We start from the raw sequence: 22,952 nt of genomic DNA, 5'->3' as shown, positions 1-22,952 counted from the left end.
ATTTTAAATTGGTCTTTATGCTTTTCTCTTAAATTAATATTGGTAAGTGATATTCCCCGCAACATGTCCCCTCCTATCTTTAATTGTCTATTTCTGTTTATTTTCCGATGTATATGATATAACTGTACAGGTTTATTTGGTAGTCTAGTCCTAGCCTCGTCACTACTTCGCTGGGGTTAGGCCAGGCATTTATCAGTACATGGGGTCGGTTGTGCTGATACTACACTCTGCACTGTGTGCAGATCCCGGAGCAGTAACTTTTGGACCATAGATTTGGGTGGCTGCATTCAGTCCAGTCGGAGATTTCGAGGCAGGTCCTGTAGGCTTCCGCAAGCCCCGACGTTCTCTTCCATCTTTATATTTTGTTTTCATTTACTTCAAATACAGATTGTATCTTTCTTTCCAGACAATTATTTGTAGTATTCGTAATGGTCCGTGATATTGTGACACCAGTTCCGGGTAGAGATGTACTCAGTATTGTCGTACTTGTTTTTGGCTAAGTTATCAGATTACGTCTTCCGCATGTCTTTAATTATTGTTAATATTTCACTGTTGATTGTATGTTGTTTTAAACTGTTAAAAGGCCTAGCTTTTACGAATAAGCGCCATCGCGACTCCCGAGAGTGGAAAATCTGGGTCGTGACAATGACGTGAAACATGGGATTACAGCTGGACAGATTATTGTATTCGACTGTATTCACGGAGTGAAATAGGGGATTATACTATTTTTAAAGGGAAAGTGAATCAATTAACATAATAGACTCCTAATATAACTCAACAAACTCAATTATATCACACAAATTTTGTATTTCCAATTATAAAAAGACTCAACCGAAAAATACCGCAAAAACATAACAATCTTCAGAGAAATTATATAATACATCTGAATACATAAATTATATTAATTAAAAAAACATATGAATACATTCATGTCATATGGGGAGACAGTGAATACAATGAAATACATAGAATACAACGGGATACATTGAAATACAATGAAAAAAAGACAGTGAATACAATGAAATACATAGAATACAACGAGATACATTGAATTACAATGAAAAAAAGACAATGAGTACAATGAAATACATGAGTGTTCATCAAATTGATACCATTGTGGAACGACGAACTGCTACAGAGCCTATTATATATTCCTATGACATAGAAATTGGAAATAAAGTGAAAATTGGAAGTCGTTGGATTTCAAACAAGCTAATCTGAATATGATTCTTTGTGGTGCATTACTAATTGAAGCAAAGAGAGAAATTTGAACTGAATAAACTGGAGTTGCAGGTTTATGGAGCCACTAATCTCAAGAGTTTCGATGATAGTTATTGAAGGAAACCATATGGTTATTGAAGGAAACCATGAGATTGAGCCTCAAGTGGCAGGCCTCACATTCCAGTCGTACTTGACAAGATTTGTTGTTTCTTCAAAGGAATCTGGCTCTAACAGTAACTCATGTTTTCAGGGAATGGGGGAAGAGAATGACATGTATCAAAGTAGAGAGAAAAAGAAAATAATGTAACTGAATAGCGTATTTAGTGGCTTAGTGGTAAGAGGTAACCAAAATTAGATATTTTGTTATAAGCATTAAAATGTATCTATAGAATATAATTTTTTAAAATGATATTTATTTAAAATAAATAAGGTGTTAACCTTCGCTATATGAGGTAAAAATTTCTATAATAAAACCAGTACCCTGCCTGGTTTAGGGGAGAAATTCAAAAATAGCCAGATTTACAACTAGTCGTTCAAAAATAGCCCAATTTCAAAAGTAATCGAAATTTAGCCACTTTTCATGTAAAGATAAATCTGAGCGAAAATACTGTTCAAAATCCGGAAAATACGTTAGTATATTACATTGGAGTTCCAGCATAAGTATGCTTGAACTCCAGCATATTATACTGGAGCTCCAGGATTAGTATGCTGGAACTCCAGCATAATATGATGGAGTTCCTGCATAAGTACACTACAATTCTAGCATAATATATTGGAGTTCCAGCAAGTATAATTGTCCAGTATAATATACTGGAGTTTGGAGCACCAGTGCTCCAGTCTCCAGTATATTATACTGGAGTCAACAAAGCATACCGGTCCAGCATAATATGCTGGAGTTCATACACAGGTGCACCGAACTCCAGTATATTATGCTGGACCGGTCTTTGTTGCAGCAAAATAATGACTATTTTTTATTGATTTCGTAAACGCTGGCTATTTTTGGATGACCAATCCGAAAACTGGCTACACCGTACTATTTTTACCTGGTTTTGTAACCGGCCAGTTACTTTTATTCTCGACCCGGCCCGTCCCACTCCCAGCCCACCCGTTAAACATCTTTAATTCTTCCAAGGTGCCACACTTTTTGCATCCTCCCCCTTTTGTCGGCCACGACAAGAGCAAAAGAACTTGGAAATTGGACATTGTAACCCTCACTAATTTTAGCCCTGAAAGGAAGAATGAGAAGGCATCAGAGAGAAAAATGGGATTTTCAGTAAAGGGTGGTTGCCCTCTCTCTGGTTTATGTCCATGATTTCTCCATTCCTGAAAAACCAACAACCCTTTGAAAAAAAAAAGAACAAGAAAAGGATAATATACAACAGCTGATTTGCACACATAGCCATTCTCGTCAACAGAAAAGTTTTCTCCGTCAATTTGGTTCTTGACTCTATATAATCAGCCAAAACCTCTTGAATCTCTAGAAAATAGGAGCTATTATGCTCTTCCTTTTTCTGCTTCTGCTGATTTTGCACAAGTACCCGCTTTTATGTCCCTTTGTATTTACAAGGTGACAACTGATTTGCACAAATAGGATACTGAAATGGGCTGTGATGATGATTTGCTTCTTTCTTTCTGGGCTATATCTACTTTACGATCGTTGAGAAAAATCCGACCCGTATCTTGGCGGGGCGACCCGTGCATGGCAATAATTTGCAAACCGGTGTCTTGCAGCCATGGCGTGTGTCTGCTTTCTCTTTGCATGTTCATGGGATATACAGCAAAATCTGAGCCCTAGATACCCATTTTGGGTTCTTTTTTTTTTTTTTTTTTTTTGCAGATGCAGTTTCCCATCAATTTTTTAGCTCAAAAGTTGAGGCACTTGGAGAAAAAGGATTTTTAGCTCAAAAAATTAGGCAATTGGAGAAAAAATAAACTTTTTGGCTAAAAGATTGAGGCAATTGGAAAAAATGGGATTTTTAGCGCAAAAAATGAGGTAATTGGAGGCAAAAATGAGTTTTTTAGCTTAAAAATGAGGTAATTGAAGAAAAAATGGGGGTTTTTTAGCTCAAAAAATGAGGGAACATCTCCAGCATGCCTATGATTGCTAGTTACTATCAGCTCTAACCAACAGCCCTTTTTGAATGGGAAAAAATTCCAAATTTACCCCTCAACTAGCAAAATGTTCTACTTTGAGAAAATCTGACCCGTATCTTGGCAGGGCAAGCCGTGTGTGGTAATAATTTGCAAACCGGTGTCTGCAGCCATGGCGTGTGTCTGCGTTCTCTTTGCATGTTCATACCGGGAGAAATTCAAAAAAAGCCAGATTTACAGGTGGTAATCGAAAAATGGCCAAAGCATCTCCAGTATATTATGCTGCAACTTTTCATGTGCCGGAGTTCCAGTATAATATGCTGTAAGTTCATACACAGGCGATCCAATCTCCAGTATATTATATTGGAACTTTCCGTGTGTTGCAGCAAAATAGGCGATCCAATCTCCAGTATAGTATATCGGAACTTTCCGTGTGTTGCAGCAAAATGATGGTTATTTTTCAAAGACCGTACAAACGCAGGCTATTTTTCAATTACTAATTCGAAAATTGGCTAGCCCGTGCTATTTTATACCGAGCAAAATCTGAGCCCTAAATCTTTTAGCTCAAAGAATGAGGCAATCGAAGAAAAATGGGATTTTTCTAGGTACTTGACAATTTCTGCCATGCCTACGATTTCTAATTTGCTCTAATCAACAACAATATTTGCATGTGTGTGTATTGTATGTCTCTTTTTGTCTCTCTGTCTGTGACTACTTTGCTCCTGCGTTTTAGGCAAAGCATAGATAAGAGAGGGACTTTCCAAGATTCGAACACAGGACCTCTTGTTTGGTGAAACCTATGTCATTTTCTTCTTAGCATCGCTCAAAAAATGAGGTATCAGAGAGAATTGTGGTATATGCATTTAAAAATTGGATCTTTTTTGTATAGCCGTGTTGTTGTTGTTGCTGCTGGAATTGCTTCTGTTTGTGCTATTTGTTGTTATTGCTGTTGTTGGGCTGTTTTATGAACCAAACAGCAAGGGATCAATGTAACAAAAGGGAGAAGTTAAGGCTGTGATGGTAATGCTAAGGAGGTCTTCCCTTGTCCTAAGTATGGTTTTCTGATATACTCACGAACAATGTTTTAAAAGGCGGGGGCGAGGCGAGGCGAGACGTTTTACCTCTAACGAGGCAAGGCGTAAGCCCTAAGACATAGGGCGTAAGTCCCACGGATCTTTAAATTTTACTAATTTCAAGAATTTTAAGATAGTATAAAATAAAGAATAATTATAAAAATTACATTAACATCAAAAAATTGAAACAAATAATCTATTTAAAATATATATAAATTATAATTCAACTATGAATAATACAAAACGTATGACATATATCATAATATGCAAATTATACGTCGTTACATTCAAACATCAAAAGTAATGTATTCGATAGAATTTCGATATTATAACTTGATATTTTACTTAAAATACTCCTTTTATTTAATATGCTTTCTATTTGAAAGATAATTTATATAGAAACATAATTCACAATTTAAATATGATTCTCTAGCATAATTTATTTTTAAGTTTCAATAATTTAATAAAGTGACACATAATTCACCATACAATACCATGATAACTAATTATTTGTAAGTAGTTACTAGCTAATACTGAGCTAATAAATTAATAACTATTGTATCTCGTAAACGTGAAAAAATAATATTTAAAAAAATAATTATAAAAAAAATATGGACTATTATATAGTAAAGACATAACAAAAGTTAATAAATAAATACTTTTTAAATGAAAGATTTATTTAAAATTAACTATCATAGCAGTCTTAGTGGATAACGTGCAATAATTTTTATTTTAATTATGACATAAAATACTCTTCGCTTAATGATTTATGATTAAGAAAAAAAGTAATTTTGAACAGTTAACGATTTATTAAGAAAATTTGAGGATTTATTAGTTACATACAATTGCATAAAGTTCAATTAGGCGAGCCCAGTACGCTGGGCGTTGGGCGTGTGTAAGCCCCGATGGCCGAGGCGTAAGTCTCACGAAATTAAGCCCCTCACATAAGCCCTGAGGCGTTTTACGAGTGCTCCGCCTCGGGGCGAGCCCTGGGCGAGTCCCAATTCTGCCTTTTAAAACAGAGCTCACGAAAATGCCTCGATTGAAACATCATGGCATGGTAACCTGGAGAGGTTGCAGCCATGGAGGGGTAACCTTGAGAGATTGTAGGGTACATGATGCGCATCTATATATGTTTTTTATTGGAAAATAGCGAAGTCGAGTCTGTACTGGGGCATGGTACTATTCTTCCACTAGACCACTTGTTCTTCTTAACATGATGAACATGTATATTGTCCGGAAACTAGGGGTATCAATGGTTCGGTTCGGCCAGTTATTTTACAATGAGTTCCATATTTTTGGGAGGTTCAAAAGGTTTAGAGAGCTATAACATGAACCAGAAGGTCAAATGAAAATGGCAAAACTTTCATTAGTTCAAGTCTGAGGCTGCTGGGTTCAGAGAGTTGTGGGGAGCTGTTTGAGTGGTTGCCCTTCTCTGTCATTCCTAGCAGCCAATGATCACTCAATATTTCCCAATTTCAGACCACCCTTTAGCAAAATAAGTTCGACGAGCCGGTGAAGATTTTCACTCTTTACTCATCAGATGGTTGAGCTTTGCTCTATCTTGGCGTGGCGCTTTTGGTTGGTCTTGTGAGATATGGGAGCTATTTGGTTTTCGTGTCTCACAAAGGATTCTCATTAAGCTTGCAGCCATGGCGGAGTTTAGCTTATGCCTGAGAAGAGGCTAATCTTAGCCTCCCAAGTATCTGTATGTTTTCAAAGGAGGCTTTTATGGAAGTCGAGAAAGGTTGAGATTTTCTAAGGGTGGTTAGTCTTTTCCTCTGAAGTTCAGTATAGCCGATGAATTTTCCAGTACTATTGTTACAAAGATAAAGATTAACAGCCCTATCATCAGCTAATGCCAATTATGCTCTTGATGATGATGACGACGACGATAACCATGGTTATGGCAAGCAAACAACAAACAACAAACAACAACAAACCCAGTGTAATCCCACATCCCACATGTGGTGTCTTGGGAGGAGGGTATACGCAGACCTTACCCCTAGAAGGTAGATAGGCATGGTTATTGCAATAAGGAAAATATAGATTCTGCCCCCTAAACTTGTCCCGGAGAACCTGAATCCTTAACCCTGAACTTTGTGAATGAGGCTATGATGATATTCTCCCGGAAGCTTGAAAAACAGATTTTTGAGCTGATTCGTATCTTGGCTAGGCAAAGGCAGGGAATTTGTGAGGTAGGTTCTTATGTGCTTCTCACGAAGGCATCTGCTTTTTGCAGCCTTCTTTTCTGATAGCAGTACTAAGTATGCCTTGCGTTCCAATTTATGTGAACTAAAAATGTCCAAATTGCTATTGAAAAGTTTCCATCTTTCCAAAGAGGCAGTGTTATTATTGTTATCCTGAGCTGAAATTGGAGGCATGGAGAAAACCGACTCATATCTTGGCAGGGCAAACTGGGATCATGCAACTGATTCATTTTGCAGCCATGGCATTGTCGTCTTCTCTTTGCCCCATTTTACACAGATCTGAGCCTCAACCCTCAGTAGGAAGAATGAGGCATCAAAGAGAGAAATGGGATTTTCAGTAAAGGGTGGTTGCCCCCTCCCTGCCGTTTCCCTGATTTCTTCATTCAATAAAGCAACAACCCTTGGGAAAAATAGAAAAGAAAAGTAAAATGTTTCTGCTTCTTCTGCTACAACAGCTGATTGCACAAATAGCCGATTTTATGACCCCTTACATTTCGAAGGTGACAACTGATTTGCACAAATAGGATCACTGAAATGGACTATGATGATCATTTGCTTCTTCCTGGGTTATCTACTTTTACATATGTTGAGAAAGATCTAACCCGTATCTTGGCAGGGCAACCCGTGTATGGCAATCATTTGCAAACCGGTGTCTGCAGCCACAGCCACAGTGTGGTCCCTTTCTCTTTGCATGTTCATAGAATTACAGCAAAATATGAGCCCTAAAGGCCCAATTGGGTTCTTCCCTTTTTTCTTGAACACCCCATTTCAGATGCAGTTCAAAAAACGAGGCAATTGGAGAAAAAAGGGGATTTTTAAGGGTGTTTGACCATCTCCATCATGCCTATGATTTCTTTTTTACTTTAAGCTCTAACCAACAGCCCTTTTTGTATGTGAAAGAGGTCCATATTCGCACCTGTACTACATGAAATGGTCTACTTTTGCGCTCCTCACTTAATAGTCGAGGGCTAATTTTGCACTTGTGTACTTTTTCTTCTCAGGTATCAATACATGATTTCAATCCAAAAAAGCACTTTGCTTGCTCAGTGAATGTAGTTGATAGATAGACATATAAATAGAAAAAAATGAGGCTCTGATCATAAAGATAGTGCTTTTATCCATACATATCATGAGAAAATGTCCAAATTGATCCTTTATGAGGCAGTGATGATCTTTCAATCTATCCTCCTGATTTAGTAATTGATCATAGACAGTACCTGAACCGTATCTTGGCGGGGCAATGTCCCAGATGCATGTGATAAATTGTAACATGCAACTGAGGGTATTTGCAGCCATGGCGTGGCCGGACTTTCTTAGCTTGAGCATAAATATAGCTCTGAGCCTCAGTTATTCAAAAAAATTAGAGCACTATAAGATGAAGCAGAGGGTGAAATAAGAATGGCAAAAATCTCATTAGTTTAAGTCTGAGGCTGCTGGATTCAGAGAGTTGTGGGGAGTTCTTTGAGTGGTTGCCCCTCTTTGTTATTCTTAGCAGATCACTGAAAGTTTCCCAATTTCAGAACACTCTTTAGTGAAGAAGTTCAAATAAGGCAGTGAAGATTTTCATTCTTTACTCATCAGATGGTTGAGCTTTGCTATTTCTTGGCGTGGCAGCTTTTGGGGGTCTTGTGAGATATAGGAGCTATTTTGGTTTCCGTGTCTCACAAAGGCTTCTTAAGCTTGCAGCCATGGCGGGGTTTAGCTTATGACTGAGAAAAGGCGAATCTGAGCCCCTCCCAAATGTCTGTTTGTGTTCAACGAATGAGGCTTTTTATGGAACTCAGAGAAAGGTTGAGATTTTCCAAGGGTGGTTACTCTCTTCCTCTGAAGTTCAGTATATCCAATGAATTATCCTATACTTTTGTTACGAAGAGAGATCAACAGCCATTTCATCAGCAGAATGGCGATTATGATGACGACGATAGCCATGGTTATGGTAATAATAAGGGAAAATACATATTTTGCTTCCTACACTTGTTCGGAAAAACCCAAATCCCCAAATCCTAAACCCTGAACTTTGTGAATGAGGCTATGGTGATATTCCAGGAAGCTTGAAAGTCAAAGTTTATAGCTGATTCATATCTTGGCTAGGCAAAGGCAGCAGTATCTGTGAGGTGGGTTCTCACGTGCTCTCTCACAAAGGCGTATGCTTTTTTCAGTCATGGTGGATTAGCCTTTTTTTTCCTTCTGGTAGATCGAATCGGAGCCTCTTTTCTGTGCTATGTTTGTTCTACAATGGGTGGTCTGTTTCTTTTGTTCTTTTATGCTCATGTTGTATAATATTGGTCTGAGATGCCGTCTAAGTGGAGTGACATGATCTATGAACGGAATGACATGTTCAGTGAGGATTCATATAGTTGATTCATATAGTTGATCCCAGCTTGTCTGGGATTGAGAGGTTGTTGCCGTGGTCCTTTCATATTCATGTTCGTCGCTGCTTTCGCAAAATATCAGGAACAATCCCAGTTTCAAATAAAAACTGTTATGTGTTTCTCTGTACAGTTTCGAAGAGTGAAATTATTAGGTACTGATGTGAAACAAGTCCAAAGGGAATGGAAGTGAAGTTATGAATTCATAACTGTCTTTAACCAGTTTGATATTGAAGCTAGTTGCTGATTTTATCTACACAAATTTTCAAACTTTCATGCCTTATTTCAATCTTGAAAATCCCAAGTTTTAGAGGCAGTGAAGATTATGTATAATGAAAATGAAAAGTGAAAAATATTAGAGTTGATTCCTGGCCTGGTGTGGCAAGAACAGTCGGAAGGTCTTTCTTTTCTTATAAGGCAACTGATAGTTGCAGCCATGGAAATGTTAACTTTGCTATTTCCTTTGATTAAATAGGCTAAAATCTGAGTCGTATCCTCCACTTGGTTTATTTATATTTTCTTTTTTGACAAGTCTTTCTGGAGATAATTCTAGACTAGAAAATATTTTCGTGGTCTTTGGTCTATTATTTTGAATTCAGGTGCTTCTTTATCCTGAGTGGTTACTGGTTAGTAAAAGATTGGAGGGAGTTATGGTTTCTCAAATTGACCAGGATTTGTTTTCGTGCAGTGCTAAATTGCAACTTGCTCAGTGTTTTTCGTTTCTAATTTCATTTTCTTTTGGTAATTTTTATCCCAGTTAAAACAGTATGTTCTTGGGGCCCTGCTTTACCAGGCTGGGGCAACTGTTTACCAAAAACACCGGTCTCCGCAAAGTCGTGAATGAAGGGAATATCTTATCGAGGTAATCATATTTCTTTAAGTAAATATGCTCAATACAAGTTTAAGCTAATGCTCCTTAATTTGTCTTTTTTCTAAATCAAGTGTATGTATGCTCCTTAATTTCTCTTGAACTCTTAGATGAGATTGTTCACCAATTTAAGAACGAAACTTATGCAGCTGCTGGCTTAACCTGTGTAAAGTCGAATTCCAACTCCATAAAGATAATTTCAAGCAGTTCAATGATCATTTAGGAACTAAGATTCTGTTTGTGGTGATCTTTCATGCCTAGTCAAAACTTAGATTTAGATTCAGCACAGAACTATTGTCTCATATTGTTATTGAAGAGCCAAATATAAAGTGGTCATGGAGCTGACCTTTCTAAGATTCTGATAATTTGAGATGCACTATGACACCAACTAAGAATAACAGCATTTTCCACTATGAGTGACTCGTTTGGAAAGACTTAATGCAAACTCATGAGTATAAAGGCTATTTTTGGAGTCCCTCGGTTGCATAAATACTTTTGAACTTTCTCTTTCATTTTCATTCTCTTTTCCCAACCCCTCCCTCGTTAGAAGCTGGTAGTTGTTTTCTTCTTTGGTGATGCATGGCCCTGGCTTTTCCGGGAACTTTTCTATTAAACCGGAAGTCGAGTAGATTGAAACTAGTTAAAAACACAAAACACCGTTCACTGTTTGGATCTGGACTCCAAAATCAGCTTCATTAGTCCTTTAAGTATTTGTCTGCTATCTTTTGTACGTACATACATGATACATGTATATTTTTTTTTTTGGTGTGTGTGTGTTTGTTTGATTTTCTTGAAGAATTTTGAATTACTTTGGCTTGTATTTTTTTTTTGTCCAAATTAGTGAATTATAAATTGACTTTTAGTTCTACATAATAACGAAGTAAGGGGTCGTTTGGGTTAGAAAGTAGTGCAGGGGTTATTTATTGAATTATTGTTGGATATTTTGATTGATATATTTCAAATTAGTATACAGATAGGTGAAAAATTATGGTAAACCTACTTTCTCAATTCCTTCAGCCCTAAGCGACTGAGGTATCCTTAATACATTGGGCAAAGGTGGAAAAACCAAGACCAACTAGCGCTCAAGTTAATAGCATTGTACGAGTCTTCCACACAAGATGTGTAGGTTTGATTGTTTATTGTTTCTTTGGTTCTCCATTCTCAAAAAAATTGAAACAATACTATCTCAATTTTTTAAAAATATGTGATGATTTTTATAATATTTTTACATGGTTTTTATATACTCCCTCCGTTTCAATTTATGTGAACCCATTTGACTGGGCACGGAATTTAAGAAAAGAGAGAAGACTTTGGATCTTGTGGTGTAAAATGAGGCACATATATTTTGTGTGGCTATAAAACATTGTGTAAAGGTAATTTGTTTCCAAATAAGGAAAGGGATCATTCTTTTTGGCACGGACTAAAAAGGAAATAGGTTCACATAAATTGAAACGGAGGGAGTATATGTTTGTTGAATTTTATAGATTGTGTAACAGAATCCTCGTAGTTACCAAAAAAAGAAGAATGAGACGCCAGAGAGAGATGGGATTTTCTGTAGGGTGGTCCCCTCTCTGCTATGTTTTCTCCATCCGTGAAACAAACCTTTGGGAGAAAGAAAAACAAGAAAAGGAAAATGATAAGCCTCAACAACACCCCTTCAGTATTTACCTCTGTGAAAAAACTGCTACACTCGTTCTTTCTCTGCTTCTGCTGCTACCACTGCTATCTATGATAACAGCAGCCCTAGAACTTTATACCTGGTGTCATTTCTACATTGATCTTCGCAGATCACCTGAAAATGGGCTGTGATGATGATTGCTTCTTTCTAAGCTATCTAGTTTATTGCTTTGAGAAAATCCGACCCGTATCTTGGCGGGGTGATCTGGTATGGCATCATATGCAAACCGGTGTCTGCAGCCATGGTGTGTGTCACTTTCTCTCTGCATGTTCATATACAGCAAAATCTGAGCCCTGTAAATTCTCTCTGATAGATCAGAGTGTTTTACTTCACAAAAATGGAGGTTGAGCTATGAGGAATGAGGTCAACAGAGAGAAAAGGGATTTTCTCAAATGTTTGGAAGACACTAATCACTGAGCCGTACTTTAAGATGCCAAGAATAGCCAAAATTCCCAAAAAATTCTTGTTAGCCAATGGTACCCTTCTATCGATGAGTTTTCCTTCTATTGTTCTTCTTTATCGCCGGTTCGACTTGTTGAGGATGTACAAAAATTTGATTGGCCTTCAAATGGTAAACCATTGAGTTTCAGAATCTATTGATGTTGTAATGGCTTGTCTCTTATTGGGGTTCATAATTTTACTATAAACAGCTCATACTTTTGCTATGGGAACCCCTCCACAAGGAATCAATAGTAGTTCCCCATCCAAAATTTTCATCGGAGTAATTTTGTACTTGTGGATTGCGATATGACTCAACCAGTGATGACTATAAGATCAACCGCACAGCACACACTGAAATTCTCGTGCTGAAAAGTGGTTCCTGGAGAAAAATTCATAAACATCCTACTGGCATTTACCATGTGTTGTCTTATATGGACTCTTTGGCATTTGTACATGGAGCAGTTCATTGTCTTGCTTTGTCACTGAATAATTCTGTGGTTTCATTTAGTATTTCAAATGAGGTGTACAAAGAGATAAAGAGGGATTGTGCATTTGTGCTTGATTTTAAACAAAGTGGCGTTTCGATTTTGGGAAGAATGTTGTGTGGTTATTCTACTTGTACCCATCAGAGGAAGGACACTCTTAAGTTATGGGTGATGAAAGATTATGGTGTCAGAAATCTTGGAATAATTTGTTTAATATAGGTCGGTCTTTTCTGCCATACAGAAACATAGATTTTGGATGTTGAAGTGCTACTCTGCTGCGAACTTTTGAAACATTTTGGTTCTGTATTGAGGACATCCATTATGGCCTCGATGTGTACCGTTCAGAATGGATTCGTTCATATAGAAAGCTTGATCTCTCCAAAATTAATTACTTAGTATTTACTTGTGTACGATCAAGACACTTTTTTGGGTAATAATGTTACAACCAATTTTTGGTTAAAAAAAAGAAAGAAAAGGAAATGGCACGAGCTAGCCACTTTCAATGGCGCTAATGCCACAACTGATATTGATTGATCTTCGCGGATCACCTGAAAAATGGGCTGCGATGATGATTGCTTCTTTCTAGGCTATCTAGTTTATTGCTTTGAGAAAATCCGACCAGTATCTTGGCGGGGCGACCTGGCATAGCATTATATGCAAACCGGTGTCTGCAGCCATGGCATGTGTTGTTTTCTCTTTGCATGTTCATACACAGTAAAATCCGAGCCCTATAAATTCGCTTTACAAAATCAGAGTGTTTTAACTCACGAAAATGGAGGTTGATCCCAGTACGAGGAATGAGGCCAATAGTGAGAAGGGAATTCTTGCCGGGTGGTTGCCCCCTTTACTTGGCCTATGATTTTCTCAATCTACTAAACCAACAACCCTCTTTAGAAGTACTACTACTACTACTAGTTTCTGAATCAGAAATTCTGATTTCTCTGAGCTTTGCCAAACATCCTCGAATCCTAGCTTTTGTTTGTCAAATATTGGCCAAACAGGCTCTATGGAAGGGTTACCATTTCTCAAAAGAGGCAGTGGTGATATTGCTAATCTGGGATGATATTCGGGGCATAGTAACAATTCGAACTATTTCTTGGCAGGGAAAACCGGGATGGTTTGTGATTGAGGCTTCTCTGTCACATGCAACCGGTTCTTTTGCAGCCATGGCGTAGTCACCTTCCCTTTGCCCCATTTTAAGCAAATCTGAGCCTTAATCGTTTCCCATATCTTACTTTGAGTGTATTTGATTTGGCAAAGCCCTCATATATTTTAGCTCAAAAAGGAAGGAGGAGGAATCAGAGAGAGAGAGAGAGGGGATTTCTTAAAAGGGTGGTTGCCCCTCTCTGCTATGTCCCATGATTTCTCCATTCATAAAACCAACAGCCCTTTGAGAAAAAAAGAACAAGGAAAGGAATATGATAAACCATTCCAACAACACCCCTTGAGTATGTACTTCTCTAAAAAGGGCTTTGCTCTTCTTTTCTCTGCTTCTGCTGATTTACACAAATATCCACTTTTATGGATTTGTATTTAGAATCCATGACTGATGCTGATCTTCATAGATCCAGAAAATTTCACCGGACGTCCCTTTTGAGAGAAGGGTTTTAATAATGATCCTATATGTGCAAATCTCCCTCGCAGGTCACCTGAAGTGGGTTATGACGATTGCTTCTTTCTGGGAGTCTTTTGCACAGCAGTGAGAATTGACCCAGAAGGAAGAATGAGGCCAACAGAGAGAAAATGGATTTCTTCGCCGGTGGTTGCCCTCTCTGGCTGGCCTATGATTTCCCCACCAACCAAACCAACAACCCTCTTCCTTTTTTTTTTCCAGTTGGTATATTTGTGACATTACATAGCTTTTTAAGCAAAAGAGAGAATTCTGAGGCTGTGATGATACTATCTTCTCTTCTTTCAAGAGCTAATCAATTGGTCAAGAGAAGTAAAGGGACCCGTATCTTGGCGGGGCAACCCGGATGGCAAGTGATCTTTGTGTCATGCAACCGGTGTTTGCAGTCATGGCGATGTCTTCATTCTCTTGTCCTATCAACAGATCTGAGCCTCCATTACTCTTATAGCTTGTTTGGATGGTTGTTACCCAGTGTATTGTATTGTTATTTTAGAAGGGCGACTTTGGTATGATGGAAAACATCAGTATTTGGTTACTAATGTACAACTCTGAGAAGAAGAAAGTTCGTCAGGTGAGCTGAGAATTTTCTGAAATAAAGGTTGGGCCGCAAAGAGAAATGAGGCTAACAGAGTGAAGGGATTTTCTGTTAAGGGTGGTTGCCCTTCTCTGTTGTGCCAATCATTTTCTGTAGCTACTAAACCAACAGCCCTTGTTCATGAAATGCAGAGAAACATCATATGCTTTTTCAGTGTACAGCTTAAGCCATGGACCTCTGTATATGTGTGTTTCTTTTTCCTCCTTTGGAATAATTTTACAAAAGAGGCAGTGATGATAATATTCTTTCACTTTCTGGGCTAAACAAATTGGACATTGTGGACAATCCGTATCTTGGCCCGGCAAATCCCTCGTTGTGCATGCAACTGGTGATTTTGCAGCCATGGCGTAGTTGCCTTCACTTTGTCCGAGCAAAATGCAGTATCTGAGCCTCAAATTTCTGGAAATCAAACTCAGGACGTCTGGTGCTTTGAAAAATGTGGTATGCGTGTAAAAGATAGATCTTTTGTATATACCCTTGTTGTTGTTGTTGTTGTTGCTTTGAGCCGAGGGTCTATTGGAAACATCTATGCAAATGTGATGCTGATAACATAAATACTATTCAATGTTCTGATATTTCTGAGCTAGCTTAGACCAAATGTTTTTGGTCCCAAACATCCACAGATCTGAAATTTCCACTTGTTTTAAGAAACTTTTTGAAGTTCTCCAAACAGGCTCTTATTGAAAAGTTCCCGTTTTTGGAAAGAGGCAGTGATGATATTGATCGTCTGGTCTGATATTCGGCGCATATTGATAATACAACCTGTATCTTGGCACGACAAACCTAGATGGTTTGTGATTAAGTCTTTTCTTTCACGTGCAACCGGTTCTTTTGCAGCCATGACGTCGTCGTCTTCTGTTTGCCCCATTCTTTTTGCTGATCTGAGCCTCAATTTCCAACTAGTCCCTCTGGACGTTCCGAGACGCAAATTCAGGACCTCTTTGGTGGAAACCCATGTCATTTTCTTCTTAATATCGTCTCATAGAATGAGGCATGTTGTTGTTGTTGTTGCTGCTGCTGCATTTTCTTCTGTTTCCTTTGTTCTTATCAACCAAACAACAAGAAATCAATTTAAGAACAGGGAGAGTTTAAGGCTGTGATTATAATGTTGCTTCGACCAATTTGGTTTGGGCATTGAGATGGTAAGAGCCATATCATGGTGGGGGGGGGTAGCCTAGAGAGGTTGCAGGCTGCAGCCATGGCGGCTTCTGATTGACTCAATGCCTGATAAATTGAAATCTGAGCCTTGTTATATTGAGAAAAAAAAAATCTGAGTTGTCCTTAATGTATCGGGATCTGATTATTTTGGTTCTTGATATATACGCCTTAACAGAAATGGTCCTTTATGTTTGAAAAGGGTGAACAGTTTTAGTCCAAAATCCTTAGACTGAAAGAAGACACCAAAGCACCTGTTAAGTGTCTTTTCTCCTATTCTTGCTGCCATTGGGCTGTTTTATGAACCAAACAGCAAGAGATCAATGTAAGAACAGGGAGAATTTATGCTGTGATTGTAATGCCTTTTTCTTTTTTGAGCAATTTGGGTTAGGCGTTGAGATGATAACAGCCATATCTTGGCGGGGTAACGTGGGAAACTTGCAGCAATGGCGGTTTCTGATTAAACCCAATACCTGATTCAATTGAAATCTGAGCCTCTTATGTACATGATGCTCATGTATATTGTCTTTGTACTACATACCTATATACATGCATGCAGGCATACATGCATTTATACATATCATGAGAAAATGTCCAAAATGGTCCCTTATTGAGGCAGTGATGATCTTTAAATCTATCCTTCCGAGCTAGTAGTTGGGCATTGAGAGTAACTGGCATGTATCTTGGCCGGGCAATGACCCAGATGCATGTATTTTCTTACATGCAACCTGGGGGTATTGCAGCCATGGCGTGGCTGGACTTTCTTTGCCTGCACATGACTAAGATCTGAGCCTCAGTTGTCCCCTATATCTGTATTTGACATGGAGGAAACTGTTTCAGCAAATAGATGAAGCAAAAGGTGAAACAAAAATGGCAAAAGTTTCATTAGTTTAAGTCTGAGGCTGCTGGATTTAGAGAGTTGCAGGGAGTTTTGTGAGTGGTTGCCCCTCTCTGTCATTTGTAGCACTCTGTCACTCGTAGCACCCAATGATCCACTCAAAATTTCCCAATTTCAAATCACTCTTTAGCAAAATAAGTTCACTTAGGCAGTGAAGATTTTCATTCTTTACTCATCAGATGGTTGACCTGAGCTTTGCTATATCTTGGGGTGGCATCTCTTTGGTGGTCTTGTGGATATGGAAGCTATTTTTTTGCTTCTGCGTCTTGCAAAGGCTTCTTAAGCTTGCAGCCACGGCGGGGTTTAGCTTATGTCTGAGAAAAGGCAAATCTGAGCCTCCCAAATATCTTTTTGTGTTCAAAGAATGAGGATTTTTATGGAACTCGGAGGAAGGTTGAGATTTTGTAAGGGTGGGTACTCTCTTTCTCTGAAGTTCAATTTAGCCAATGAATTTTCCTATACTTTAGTTATAAACAGAAAGTTTAACAGCCCTTCAAGAGAAAATACATATGTTGCCCCCTAAACTTGTCCAGAAAAACACGAATCCTAAACCCTAAAGATTGTGAATGAGGCTGTGATGATATTCTCCAGCAAGCTTTAAAACCAGATTGGCTGAGCCTTTTTCTTTCATTCTTTGAATGTTCATGTTCTTTCTTCTGCATATCAGGAAGAATCCTCATTTCAAAAGATATGAAATGAGTCCAGAGAGAAAGGAAGTGAATATTGAGGATTCATATACTGTCTTTAACCAGGGGTACTATTTGCTAGTTGTTGCTGCAGTTATCTACACAATATTCAAACTTTCATGCCTTTGTTTCAATCTTGAATACTTGAAGTTTCAGAGGCAGTGAAGATTATATACAATGAAATGAAAAGTGAAGAAGATTAGAGTTGATTCATGGCCTGGCTTGGTGAGTCCAATCGGAAGGTCTTTCTTATAAGGCAACCGTAGATTGTGGAGTCATGGCAGTATTACTCTGCTCTTTTTTCCTTTTCTTTTTTTGATTAAATAGGCGAAAATCTGAGCCTCATTATTAACGTAGTTTATGTACACTTTTTTACTAGTCTTTCTGGAAATAGATTTAGATTACCTTCATTGTGGAACCACTGAAGTCAACAGCTCCGGCTTCCAACTCTAAATCCTAAAGAGAAATAGGGTTTCTGGGTTGAGTACAAGCATTTGTTATATTGCCAGTTCGAGTGGCTCTCAACGATCTGGATAAGGATGAGTTTTCTCCTTCGGACTTAAAATTCAGTCTTGATTGGGTTGATGGAAATTGGATCTGCCCGCATGAAAAGGTAATAAATTTTACCTTCTCCAATTTGGTTGTGTTTATTTAAGGTCAATTTTGGCAAACTCTGAACTGCATCTTGGAATATCTTCAAACTGAATAATATCGCAGTACTACTTTATGATTAATATGTCTACGTTGTGCTTAAATTTTTGTTGCGTCTCTTATAATTGAACTGCTATCGCAAAACATGTTACAGAGTAAATTTATGCAGTTATTGATATCGTTTTGAATGCCTACTAATTTAATTATAGATGGAATGGCAGTTTATAGGCATCCACAAATACAAGAAGGAAAAACCAGCGTATGTTGGACATCCAAAAGGGGGTCGCACGCCATATGTTGCATTGCCTCAGCTTCACTACTTGCATGAGGCCTCAAAGATGCAATTCTCTGATTCTTGGCTACTGAAGTTCAGAGCTATTGCTTTGTTCTTGAATGCTATTTGCTATCAACTGCACCATAATCTTTCTTTTTCTCACCCAATAGTGTTGATTAATATGGATGATATGTCTGTTGACAAATTTTGTGCTAAATATTTTGCAATTGCTGCAGCATCCACTGGGTGATGATCATGAGGTCAACCATATACCGAAATATGGAATGTATTGTACAGCAAACTCTATCTGTGAATGATCTTTTGTCCCGCTGGAATGTCTTTCTCATGGGGCGACCGATAATTGCAGCCATGGCAGTGTAAACTCTCTTTCTTTCCTGCGATCAAATAGGCGAAAAATTGAAGCCTCATCTTCTACTTGGTTTATTTACAATCTTTTTGTCAGTCTTTCTGGAAATAGTTTTAGATTAGAAATATTTGAATTAGGCTGTACACGTGTGATCCGAAACATTTTGGAGCTAGATGTTAACTTGAGACCTATGTATGGTGCTCGAGTCTAGGAACATCTTTGCTCATATTAATCTGGATGTTATAGTGATTAACTTTCAAAAACAATTTTCTAAAACTAATTTGGTAAAATAACTTGTCTATCGGAAACAGCCTCTCTGCCCTATCAGGGTAGGGGTAAGGTCTGCGTACACATTACCCTCCCCAGACCCCACTTTGTGGGATTTTATTGGGTAGTTGTAATTTGGTAAAATAACTTGCTCAAACTATTGTTTTTCTAGAGCAGCATAGTATGGCTTCTCCGTTGCCTAGTAGCTCGAATATACGTGTTCTTATATAAATGGTAGAATCTCAATTTGATGCAATTTACTGGCAGAATAGTAGCTTACATCTTGGAAAGAGGAATGTACTGGAAAATAAGATGGAGGAGAAGAAAACCTTGACCTTAACAAAAACTAATGGAAATCACTAAACTCATCGCTCAGGGGGTCCCTACAATTCAGTGGCTAAAACAATTTATCTTTGACACTAACATTCCCAACCCACTCAATATTCCCAATTCCATCCTCGTACCTTTTTGTTTCTGGCATATTTGGCTAGCTAGAAATGGAAAAGTTTTCTGTGCACATTCCACACCTCCCTCCTCATCCCCTATCCTCAATATGGCCGTAGAATACTACTACATTACTTCCCGCCCACCGTCCCCACATGGCCGTATACCTCTCCATATCAAATGGCATCCCCCTCACTCCACACCTTTTAAATAAAAACACTGATGGTTCGACTAGGTTGACTACAGGAAAGGACAGAGTTGGTGGGGGTAATACGTGACTCATCAGGTACCTGGCTTTTGGCTTTGCAGGACAATATCTAACTCATGGGAGCGTGGAATCTGAACTACTTGCGTTATATCATGGTTTACAATTGGCTTTTACTCATAGATACAAACCTCTCGAAGTGAATTTAGATGTCCATGCAATCATAACTATTTCACAGACATCACATCCTTTGTATACTAATCTCACAAATGATTGCAGGTTCCTGCTCGCGCACTTGGATGATCCAGTTGTACTTTACACCTACAGAGAACAAAATCAAGTTCTGACTTTTGAAAGACCTTTATGTGCTACCCAAGGTATGGGCACTAATAGCAGTAGTTTCTCCAAAGACCCCCTTTTGTCACGACCTATCTTGAGGTCGCCCCCTTAGGCAATGCGTAGGGTCTGCCCTACTTATGGTACTACACTTTAATATAATATAACTAGTTATACTTTGCATAAAAAAAAAAAAAAGAACTAATGGCAGAGGCCGTCTAAAAAAAGGAATCAATGAATCAACTGCAACTCAATTTCAATCTTGTTAGGGTCTGTTGTATATGTTATTTAAATTTGTTCCACTCTAATTGAGCCTATATTATTAGGACATTTTAAATTAAAAAAAATTAACTTGAGAGGAACTTTTTTCATTTCTTGATTCGAGGCTCGTTCTTCATTCGGGGACATCACGTCCAAAGGCGTGGACTATTAGTCAATAAAATTGGAATAAAGATGTTGGGAGATCATATTTCAAATTGCAGCATAAGCCAAAAGAATAAGTGGAGTAACTTATCAGTCTAAATTTTATTGGACAAAGTTGTGCAGTATTCGTGGTGGGTGATAGCTGCGATCTATGTTCCTAAAAAAAAAATAATCATGTGAACGAAGTAGAAGGTAATTACAGCTAAATATCTTAAAATATTAATAGACAATTTAAACGTATACTGTGAGTAACATAGTATCACATGTTAAAACTCATTGAATAAAATAAAATAATCTTACATTAATAGTATACATATAACTTGAATCATTACGGAATTAGTAAATATCCTTTACACTGTCGTGAAGCTTAAACTTAAAAAGAAAAGAAAAGAAATTGGCTACTCCTTGTTCTTCGATTTAAATGACACACTTTCTTTATTAGTCCGTTCAGAAAAATGACACATTTCTATATTTTGAAACAATTTAACTTTGAACTTTTTATTTTACTCTTAACGAGAAGTTTTTATAGTCACACAAATGTTATGGCCCACAAAGTGTTTGCTCTTTAAGCTTTAAGGACCATATGTTTTAAAAAAAAATTCTCTTAAACTTTGTGTCAAGTCAAACTACATCATCTAAATTAAAACGAATGGAGTAGATGTATGATAATATTAGGGTCAAATATATCCTCGTATTAGTGATAATAGTTTAAATGTACTCTTCGTTATACTATCGGGTCATTTCGGACCCTACCGTTATACTATGAAATAAATATACCCTCATTTTGGACGGAATCCCACGTGGCAGCACATGATTAAATCAACCCATTTCCCCCTTTTTTAAAACCCGATTCACTTTTAAAAAAACACTATCCGACCCAAACTCCACCCCCTTACAGATCGAACCATTTCCAACATACAGGCCCACATAAGCACTTTAGACGATACAACATCCAAACCTTCTTTCTAGGTGCAAATTTGCAGATCCAAAGAAATAATCCCTTTTTTTAGTGACAAGAGGAAGCGCAATTATTTTAGTTGCTATCAAGTCAAACTTCCATATCATTCTCCCGTAGGAAACAAATGATTCAACTGATCAAAATAATTCACAAACAGGAGGGCAAAAATGATGAATTTATGAAAAAATCTGATCTCATTCGAGAATAAAATTTAATAAATTTGATTGTAAAATTCCATGATACAAATCTGCAAGTATATGTTGAAAAACTTTCTTGTCAAACAAACTTTTGAAATCTTCTCAAAAGCCAAAGGTCTCCCACTGTACTTCTTCAATTTGTTACCACCATGAGCAAGTTGAGTCGAATGTGCTGTTGTTATTGCAATAAAAGTCGCCTGAGGGGCTGCTACGAAGGCGTTAGACACCGGACCAGCGGTCAGAGAGAAAAAATGATGCACAAAGGTCACCGAAAAATTCTTCGGCAAGATTCCGACCATACTCCATGGTCGGAGTTCCAGCTATTATTTCATCTCCCTTCCGGATCTGGTAAATAAAAAGAACATATGGAAAAGAGAACGGAAAATGTATTTTCGGTCAGATCCGATAAATTTCAAAAAAGAAATGAATTTCTTCTTAATATTATGAATCAGAAAAAAAAAAAAACACAAAATCAATTAAAGTGGAGAGGGAGTTAGTGCTGTATTCTGGGCCGGGTCCGGGCCTTCGTGGGCCAAACGGGCCGGGCTTGGCTGTCCTGGGCTTCGTGGGCTCAACGGGTGGAACCGGTCCGTGACGGGCCTAAGCCCACATGGTCCTGGGCTTAACGGGTCGGGCTCGTGGGCTTCGCGGGCCTAGCGGTTTTTATTTTTATTTTTAAGGCAATTTCTTGTAGTATCATGGGTATATTAAAAATATATATGTAATATATATGTAGATCTAATTATTAAAGTGCTTGACGAAAAAGAAAAATAACAAAACAATAGTAAAACACTAAATTGTCATGCATAATATATTGTCTTGTAGTATATATATTGTATCTTATGTATATATATTCTCTTATATATTTTCTTGTAGTATATATATTGTATCTTATGTATATATATTCTCTTATATATTTTCTTGTAGTATATGCTTGACGAAAAAGAAAAATAACAAAACAATAGTAAAACACTAAATTGTCATGCATAATATATTGTCTTGTAGTATATATATTGTATCTTATGTATATATATTATAACTTATTACTTATATATTTTCTTGTAGTATATATTGTATGTTATGTATATATATTCTCTTATATATTTTTTTGTAGTATATATTGTATCTTATGTATATATATTCTCTTATATATTTTCTTGTAGTATATATATTGTATCTTATGTATATATATTCTCTTATATATTTTCTTGTAGTATATATATTGTATCTTATGTATATATATTCTCTTATATATTTTCTTGTAGTATATATTGTATCTTATGTATATATATTCTCTTATATATTTTCTTGTAGTATATATTGTATGTTATGTATATATTGTAGCTTATAAATAATTCTAAGTAAAGACAAAGAAATATTGCGAAAAGATATTCAAGGGTAGAAGCAATAAATTTTATTACCAAAAATGA

The 22,952-nt window shown here is 37.4% G+C and overlaps 1 long non-coding RNA gene across 6 annotated transcripts; it reads left to right on the top strand.

Annotated features, from left to right (window-relative positions):
• The first annotated feature begins 2,334 nt into the window (after positions 1-2,334).
• Positions 2,335-20,266, top strand: LOC104218769 (uncharacterized). Of its 6 annotated transcripts, none has more exons than XR_011402872.1 (5): positions 2,335-3,214; positions 3,440-8,709; positions 9,722-18,013; positions 18,273-18,702; positions 19,888-20,266. It is a non-coding gene; the product is annotated as an uncharacterized lncRNA (long non-coding RNA). The 6 variants fall into 6 exon arrangements; XR_011402869.1 differs by having other exon boundaries at positions 2,335-3,917; positions 4,046-8,709; positions 19,888-20,265; XR_011402871.1 differs by lacking the exon at positions 2,335-3,214 and having other exon boundaries at positions 5,048-8,709; positions 9,722-9,826; positions 10,850-18,013; positions 19,888-20,260.
• Positions 20,267-22,952: the final 2,686 nt, after the last annotated feature.

This window comes from Nicotiana sylvestris, chromosome 10 (assembly GCF_000393655.2).
Source record: "Nicotiana sylvestris chromosome 10, ASM39365v2, whole genome shotgun sequence".
Lineage (NCBI taxonomy): Eukaryota > Viridiplantae > Streptophyta > Magnoliopsida > Solanales > Solanaceae > Nicotiana > Nicotiana sylvestris.
The sequence above is the reverse complement of the archived record's forward strand: the minus strand, read 5'-3'. Positions and strand labels throughout refer to the sequence as shown.